Source organism: Ursus maritimus, unplaced genomic scaffold (assembly GCF_017311325.1).
Source record: "Ursus maritimus isolate PB19 unplaced genomic scaffold, ASM1731132v1 scaffold_3, whole genome shotgun sequence".
NCBI classification, from domain to species: domain Eukaryota; kingdom Metazoa; phylum Chordata; class Mammalia; order Carnivora; family Ursidae; genus Ursus; species Ursus maritimus.
Window position 1 is genome coordinate 64,002,602 of NW_024425563.1, and position 9,438 is coordinate 64,012,039.

The window sequence follows — 9,438 nt, forward strand, 5'->3', positions numbered from 1 at the left end:
AGAAATTTAATTTCACTTAGCAGTGTTTCTCAGATGTGATCAAAGACTGGCCATGCATGGCTTGCCTGGGATTGTGCTCATTTGCACCTGTCCTTCCAGAGTAATTATTAGTAGCAACTCACTTGACTCAGAAGTGTCCTGGTTTAGAAAATAATTTTTATGGTCACTCAACCAATGACCATATGCACTTGAAAATCCTGGTTCTTACTAAAAGTAGAGCTTCCTGGGTCCTGTCTTAAACCTAGTAACTTCAAACCTCTGAGGGGCAGGCCCAGGATCTGCCTTTTAACAAATACCCTTTAGGTAATTGTTAGGGCTACAGAAGTTTGAGAACTGCTGCATTAATATATAATAGAGAGTATTAGATTTCAATGAGGTGAAAGATTTCAATGAGGCCAGTAAATGAAAATAAACAGGAAGAGGTGACATTATTGAAGAATACACCTAAAGCCACCGATATATAATTGTGTACATTTGGCAAGTTTCTTTATGGTCTGCATCCACTACCACATCTATCTTTGTCCCAGTGGCAGGGAGATCAGTCAAGCAGTACAAGCGAGAGGAAGCTAACACTGCAGGATTTTGTCCAGCTTTGGTATTTACATTTGTTTTGCCATCACTCCAGTTCTATGTACAGGAGCCCCCTTATCCACAGGGGATACGTTCCCAAGACCCCCAGTGGATGTCTGGCACTATGGATGGTACCAAACCCAAACTCTACTATGTTTTTTCCTATACATATTCCCTATGATAAAGTGTAATTTATATATTAGGCACAGTAAGAGATTAATAACAATAACTAATAATAAAATAGAACCATTGTAACAATATACTGTAGTAAAAGTTTTGTGAATGTGGTCTCTCTCTCTCTCTCTCAAAATATCTTACTGTATTGTACTCACCCTTCTTGTGATGACCTGAGAGGATAAAATGCCTGCATGAAGAGATGAAGTGAGGTGAATGATGTGGGCATCATGACACAACAGTGTTGGGACACTAATGACCTTCTGACCATATGTCAGAAGGAGGATGATCTGCTTCCAGGGCCACACAGTTGACCTTGGGAGCAGAAACCGCGGAAAGGGAAACCACAGATAAGGGGAAACTACTGTACATTTATATCCTGCCCATTCGACCTCATTCTCTCTTTAGACCAGCTACACTTGGCTTCCTATAAAAAACTGGTTAGGCCACATGGTTGTTTTTCATCCTTCTGCAAGTCTTCTGTAGATCCAAATTTTGGCTTTAGAAAAATAAATATAATTTTCCAGTAATTAATGCTGAGTTTTTTTCCCAGAAACATAAGGAAAGAGAGAGAACAGTGTAACCCCATGAAGGAGATTAGCTTGAAGTCTTCTTTTCTTCTTGTAGCTTTCTTCTTCACAAATAGTTGGATGATTTTTTCATTAAAATTAAGCAATTCCAGGTAGGATCATTGTATACATAGGTTGTCCTTGATCTCTATATAAGTTAACTAATGTTCTCTGATTGCAAGGAGCATGAAACAACTCTGGCTAAGTTGGCCAAAAAGGGAAGATTGTGGGAAGCATTCTAGGGCATTTCATGAAATCTAAGGAAGGAGTAAAGGGCAGAGTCTCAAAGGGACAAGAAGTGGGGAGGTTCGAGGACCTCAAAGAGTTTACAGATCTATCAAATTTGCCACTAATGTGACTTGAATCAAATGGCATCCCATCTCTCTGTCTTACCATATCAAATTTTGATAACTGGGATACAGAACATAGTCAGGGGGCAGCTCCCAGACAGGTATTCATGGCCAGGTAGACAGAATCACATAGCATAGATGTCATCTGGGGCCTATGTCTGTGTGCAAAGGAATAATCTCTCTGGGAAAAAAGAAACTTACTGTTGACCATACAACTATCCCAAAGCCATGTCCTCCAGTTCACCCTCTGGCTGCTTAACAGACATGCTCGCGCATGTGTGTACACACACACACACACACACACACGTCTTTTTTTCCCCTGTATCCAAAAAAACCCAACAACTCAAAACACATGATCCAACCAAATCTCACACAACACAATGGGGAACAACCAAAGTTACTTCCAGTCACTGCACACAGAGAGGAGATGCTGGCCTTAAAGTCCAGGACCTCTGGCATATGTCCATTCCTCTTCAATTCTGTCAGAATCCTATTTCAGTATTCTACAGCCTATGAATCACATGATAAATTGAACCATTACCTGGATAACATTATATATCCCTGGAAAAAAGAAAGAGACAAGACAAGAAAAAAATAATCATTATAATTCTCATTTTAAAAGGAAACAGAATAAATACTTAGCAAGGAAAATACTGGTGCAAGCTACAGCCACCCATTCTGCAGGCACTCACAAGAATGACATATGAGATAGATTCCTCCCCTGCTTGTTCCAAGTTCTCCTGGCTTTCAGCCAACACCACAGCTTGCCAAGGATCTTTGCCCTGATTGCACAAAGAATCCAACATGCCCAGGTGGTAGTCGCAGCTCCCAATTCAACAAAACCTACATTTTTTTTAACCCTTGGATGAAACATTCTCCCAATGAGTACAGAATTACTTAGGCTAAAAGAGTTACAGAAATAATTTTAAAGAGTTAAAGCAAAACTTCTGAAAGTGAAAGAGTAGTTGTAATTATTAGAAATGTCTTCACCCCTAAGTCTTAGGTTGTATTCCAGCTGTGAAAACAATATCAAAGGTATTGGTCACTGGTTCCATTCCTGTTCTACATCCTACAACTTAGCATACCAATACCACAAGGTGCTACTTCTTAGATACTGTCATGGTTAAGTTTCCAGTAGATCCTTCCAATGAAGCATGGCTTCATCGGGATGAAAGCGTATTTATATAGTAAGGCCAGGCAGTCAGTAGCCTATTGCCTTGTTTGGCAGTGCAGTGAGTTCACCAATTAAAAACTATGTATTGAGGGGCGCCTGGGTGGCACAGCGGTTAAGCGTCTGCCTCCGGCTCAGGGCGTGATCCCGGCGATCTGGGATCGAGCCCCACATCAGGCTCCTCTGCTATGAGCCTGCTTCTTCCTCTCCCACTCCCCCTGCTTGTGTTCCCTCTCTCGCTGGCTGTCTCTATCTCTGTCGAATAAATAAATAAAATCTTTAAAAAAAAAAAAAAAAAAACTATGTATTGAATCCTGTGATGCTTTTAAGGCATGTAAGCAGGGAAAGCAAATACAAATCCAGAAAGACTATTCCAGTGATGATAAGCTGTTGCTCCTCCATGATGAAAGGGCATTTCCAACTCAAAAGAATGTATCTGCTTCAGGGTAGTACACCAGGTTCCCTAGAAGTATATGGCTAGTCACCATTGCTAACAGTCTATGATCAGTCTTGGTGGAAGGAAATTTATGTTACTGAGTCTAACCATCACCTCCAATCTGGCCATCACAGCTATTATGTCCATGAACCAATAGACTGGCTCGAGGAGGAGGATGACTGACTCCCACAGAAGGAATCATTTTGTACTCCTAGTATTAAGAAACTCTTCTTGGGGCGCCTGGGTGGCTCAGTCGTTAAGCATCTGCCTTCGGCTCAGGGCGTGATCCCGGGGTCCTGGGATCGAGCCCCGCATCAGGCTCCCTGCTGAGGGCCTGCTTCTTCCTCTCCCACTCCCCCTACTTGTGTTCCCTCTCTCGCTGGCTGTCTCTCTGTCAAATAAATAAATACAATCTTAAAAAAAAAAATAAAAAAAAAATAAGAATCTCTTCTGCAATGATGCGTCTCAGCGAGCATTCACATAGACACACTTATTCTTACTCTAGGCCCATTCTGAATGGTCCAGTCACCCTTCCCTAAAACCTCATTGCTATCAGTTCTCCAGTCTTGATCCTTCCAAGTCCCTAACCATTTAGTCAGACCAGGACTAAAAATGACCCAGTATGTACTCACTTAGCCTAAAAAAAAAGCCAGCTCTTTCCAAAGCCTCCTGCCCTAGTATATCCCTCATTGCCCAAGTCACTCTGGCCTTCCCTCAGAGACATCTCTGACCCCTCCACAATCCAGCAATGAAAGGGTAAATGTCTGGCACCACAGGAGGTCTTCAGCCCCAGTTTCAGTGCTAGATTCCAACTGCCTTACTTGTTACAGATTTTGGAAGTTACCTTTGTGCCAAATAATTAGCTTAAGAATTAGTATAGATCCTGACCTCAGGTAAAGTAGACAAAATGTTTCCTTCAAAGCAAAGTGAACAATAAAATTTCTGCTCAAACTTTAATGACTGTAAGCATTTTCGTTCTCACTTGTAGTGCAGGGCCACCCAGAACAGAAGCACTACCTCTCATCTGTCTGGTGCCAGCATATCATAAAACCATCTGTACAGCAGGCTCAAGTTACTGTCCCTGATCCACCAGGCATAGGAAACTCCCCAGGAGCCTTACGGAAGAAAGCAACATAGGTGTACAACTGCCTGGTTATATAATTTACCCGTGTCTTCAGGCTTCTCACGGGCTCAGCCTCACAGGGTTCTCTTCTTTCTCAATCCACTGGAGGTGGAGTACTGCTGGGAATGGCTGGCTCTATGGCTGAGTGTCTGAGACAACACCATTTCATGTGAGGCATCAAGGTACCATGGCTGTGTTATGCCAGATGGTGGAATGATTCGGTCTCTACATGAGCCTAGCCACAAGCCAGGAGTCATCTGCTGAAGAAGAGTTTGCATTTTCCCAAACACAAAGGGTCTCCTTTCTGGTGGTCTTACTGGGGCTTGTTAAAGTCACAGACTCCATATAGCTTTTGGCTGGGCCATAGATCTTTCCAGCAGTACTGGATCCACTAACTCACATGCTTGCAGCCTGGGTGAACTGGTAAGCCCCCTTGCACGTTGGGCCCCACTCCAAACTGGCAGCTTTTGGGTGGCCACCCAGGAAAAGGCCAGCATCTGACTCCTAAAAGGGGCCACACTATGTCTAAAGTCCAAAGAGGACCCAACTCACTGTGCCCGGCAAATTCTCCTCAGAAATTTGTAAATGAATATTGCATTACCTCACATTAATTACAAACTCAATGTTTAACTTCGAAGTGCTAAAATTTCAAAGTGCTGCTGTTCTATTAATCAAACGTGGTTATTTTTCTCATTTAATTCCTTCCTTCCTTATTTAAACTTCATCTACTTACAAAAAGGATTGAAAGCACCTTGTCATGTCACATTGCTTTTTTGTGATAAAATGGTAGCAAGAAATTGCAGAGTAAAGTAGCACCTTATAAAATTTAAGTAGGGAAGTAAGTTCACCACTTAGCTACATTTAGTTTCTATGTTGTGAATCCATATGCAGCAATCTGCCCATTTGAAAAATTATGTAAGGACTGTTCAAAAGCTCTTAGAATCTTTTGATCTTATAGGAGACAAACAGAATGAATATTGCCCCGCCTAAGTGGGAAATCATCTTTTTTTTTTTTTTTTTTAAGATTTATTTACTTATTTATTAGACAGAGACAGCCAGTGAGAGAGGGAACACAAGCAGGGGGAGTGGGAGAGGAAGCAGCAGGCTCCTAGTGGAGGAGCCTGATGTGGGGCTCAATCCCAGAACGCCAGGATCACGCCCTGAGCCGAAGGCAGACACTTAACGACTGTGCCACCCAGGCGCCCTGGGAAATCATCTTTTGCCGTGCTCTTTGGAAGCCATCACAGCCAAGACTTTTAAATGTAAATGTGTATCAGGAATTTTTTAACAAATTACTCTTTTGTCTATTCCCTGTAACAAAACTCATAAGTAAATTAACACCAAGATTCTTTTGATCTTTTTAAAGCAATTTTAACACAAATTGATTTTGAGTGCACTCAAAATATGCTCCATTTACTTCTACAAGTATTTAGTGATCACCCACTATGTGCAGGCTCTATGCGAGGCCGTGGAGACATAAGGCCCAGTCAATAAGCTATCAAAGAGTTTATGGTCTAGGGCCACCTGGATGGCTCAGTCTGTTAAGCATCTGACTCTTGATTTTGGCTCAGGTCATGATCTCAGAGTCTTGAGATCGAGCCCTGTGCCCAGCTCCACGCTGGGCGTGAAGCCTGCTTCAGATTCTCTCTCTCCCTCTCCTCCTGCCCCTCTCCTCCTGCCCCTCTCCTCCTTCTGTTTGCTCTCTCTCTCTCAAAAGAAAAAAAAAGTTGTTTACAGTCTAGTAGAACATATAAATAAGTAGAAAATTACCAGATAGTCTAAGAGGTCCTAAGACAGGGCTAATAAGAGAGTGCTATGAAATTGGGGGTGAGGGGAGACTTTCCACAGGAAGTGAAATCTAAGCCAAGGCCTAAAAGGAAAAGGAGCCACAAAGACCAAGATGCTACTAAATGAAGGAAGAAGAGTGTGTTCTGAGCAAAGCAAAAGTTATGTGCAAAGGCCCCCAGGGACCAAAGAAACCACAGAAAGCACAGTTATGTTTGGGTCCTTGAAGGCAGTTTGATAAGGCTGGCTCTTAGAATTGGGGTGGTGGTAGTGGAAGGACAGAGAGGGTAACGGAAACATGTGTGGTAGACATAGTTGTTTGGCTCCACTATAGCTCCACTTTCTTTGCTAAATGAATCTCAGATAATTGGCACAGATCCGTTGAATTAAGGACAGCTAGGGAATGAGTCAAGGTAATTCTCACTTCACAATCATGATTCTAGGGTTGGGCAAGTGACCCCGTTCTGGCCAGTCAGTTCTAAAGAGAAATCAGCTGAAGCTTCCCTTCCAGGCTAAAAACAGACCCTCCCTAGGAGAAGGCTGTTGCCCCCGTCTTCCCTGTCTGGAAGGCTCACATAGGTCTTAAAGACTATCTGGAGCTGCTTCTTTCCTTGATCAAGGAAAAGACCCAAAGAACTGCAGAGCTAACTAAGGCATTACCATGTAGTGGAACCGATAAACCATCACTGGAACCATCTCTGTCTTTGTCTGCACTTCTTGGTATATGAGAGAATGAAATGCCTCTACTATTTAAATCCATTTGTCTGTGTTCTGTTACTTGCAGCTGAGTATCTTCCTAAGACTCATATGAAGCTGGAACTGAGAAGCTTGGGGCCATATCATGAAGGGCCTTACAGGTTATTCTCATCTAGACCCCTTGTTTGCAGGTGACAGAAACCTATTTCTAACTGGCTTAGGTGACAGTGGGGACTTCATAGGATGTCCTGGGGTATTTTGTGTGATGCAAGGAAGGATGGAACAACCAGCTTCTGGAAGCACAGGGGTACAGCCAAGGATTGGGGACAACTCGAATTAAGGCTTCAAATACCACCAGCACATTATTCCCTGTCTCTCATCTCTGCTTCTCCCCATGGGCTGGCTTCATTCTTTCTCACTGTTGACTGGGTTCCGGAACACGGTGAAAAACATGACCACTGACAGCTTTCAAGCTTCCCTTTTAGCTTCCACTCTCCAGGAGGAACTAGCACATTCTCCCTCTAATATTAAATTTAAGAAGCCCACTTAATTTTCATGAATAAAGTAGTAGTTCTGGATGGCCAGAACAAGAGGTAACAATTGTACAAGGGACCACCAGAAAATTTAAGCTAAAGAGAGAAATAATTAAATTTGTACTACAGAAAGATGACCTTAGTTTCAGCTAGAGAATGGAGTAGGAGGGTGGTTCCAGGAGAAAAGGTAATTTTTAACATAAAAATTAACAATTCACAAGTTTCTATAAGACATAAAATACCAAATATGAAAATCCAATGATCTACCCTTATCAATGTGTTCCTACCAATCCAACATATTTTAGTAGAAAATAATTTACTGTTTATTCTGCAGAAAGTACACATTTTATCTGAAATCAAAGGCAGATGAAGCCTTAGGATGTATAAAATGCTAGTAAATGAAAGCAAACAGTTGGAAATAAAAGCATAGTCATGAAACTAAAAATGTGTCAAATACAATTATACATAACAGTAAAAATAATTAGCCCAAGTGAATTATCAAATATGCTATTAGTGCAACTTAAAGATGAATTGGGAGATTTCAGATATAGGTGTTTTGGGGTTTTTTTGGTGCCTAGATCTGTTCTAGATGGGTGTTTCTTCAAGAGGGGACCACAAACCAAGAAACCAAGGGGAAAAGACAATAGATGGGAAAAAGTCAGGTTGAAGAGGGAAAAGAAAATAGAGAAAGAGAACATCTAGAAGTGTGTTACAGTCACTCCAAGGAGTAAATGGTACTTTCCTCTGCATTTCCTACCACATCACCTTTCTACCACATCACCTTTCCAATAAGGACTATGCCCCCTCCTTAAAAAAACAAACAAACAAACAAACAACAACAACAAACACGCAGAGAAAGAGAAGGAAAGGGAGTATTTCCTCAATACAAAACCGTTATTTGCTGTAACTTCCCTGATGCAGGCTCCATGCTTGGATTGGCAACAAAAATTGATAGGACTTAGTACTGCAAATTTACCAATTATTAGAGGAAGTCATTAAGAGGACATGACCACCGTTTGACCTGGGAGCTGGACCCAGACAATATGAGACTCTCTACCGCCTGCCATCCTTGAAATGTAAGTTTTTTCCCCCTGTGGGAGCCATTTCAAGGACATAGCCTTGAGAGAGCAATGTGTTGTTGAGCCTATCTGGATGGTACATGTGACTGAATCCAGTGAAGCCCTCTATATAAGCTCTTAAGATTCTGGTAGGCGGGTGTGAAGATCTGCTTGGCTTGCTGCCACCCAAGTCAAGCCTCGTATGTAAGTTCCCTTGCTTATTAAAACTGTCACCTACCAATCTGGAGTAGTCTGCCACTTTCCTCAGTCAGTCCTTGCCATCCTCATATGAAGGCCAGTTTCAAATTTCACCTGGGGAACTCCAGAGGTTGTGTACCATCCCCCAACCAATGCTGGGTGCCTCTCCTTAGGGTCACTGGATAACAACAGAGTCATGGACCACTACTTGTACTAAGATGAGGCCCCGGAAGGGGAAAGAAGGAAACACAGAATTCCTCACAGTTTTCCATCCAGATCCTTTGAGCCTTCCCTTAGTAGTCTCTACCTTACCAAGCTACCTTAGCTTCTGATTCCATGGAGCCAATGGTTCTCAAAATTTAGTGTGCATCACAATAACTGAGGGAGATGGTTTAAAATTCAGAACCCTGGAACTCAACCCAAAGGTTAATTCACTAGGTCTGGATGGAGTGTACACTGTTGATGAGACCCTCAGGTGTTCCACATGCCCACTGAAGTTTAAGAACGACTGCCCTGGAGAGAGAGATTCCAGATCAGCGGGGGAAACACACATTCTCTGTTTGTTTCTTTTTTTTTTTTTTAAAGATTGATTGATTGATTGATTTGCAAGAGAGAGAGAGAGAGAGCAGGGGGAGGGGCAGAGGGAGAGAGAGAATCCTGAAGCAGACTCTGTGCTGAGCACAGAGCCTGACAAGAGGCCCGATCCCAGGACCCTAAGACCATGACCTGAGCTGAAATCAAGAGTTGGCAGCTTAACAAACGGAGCCACCCAGGT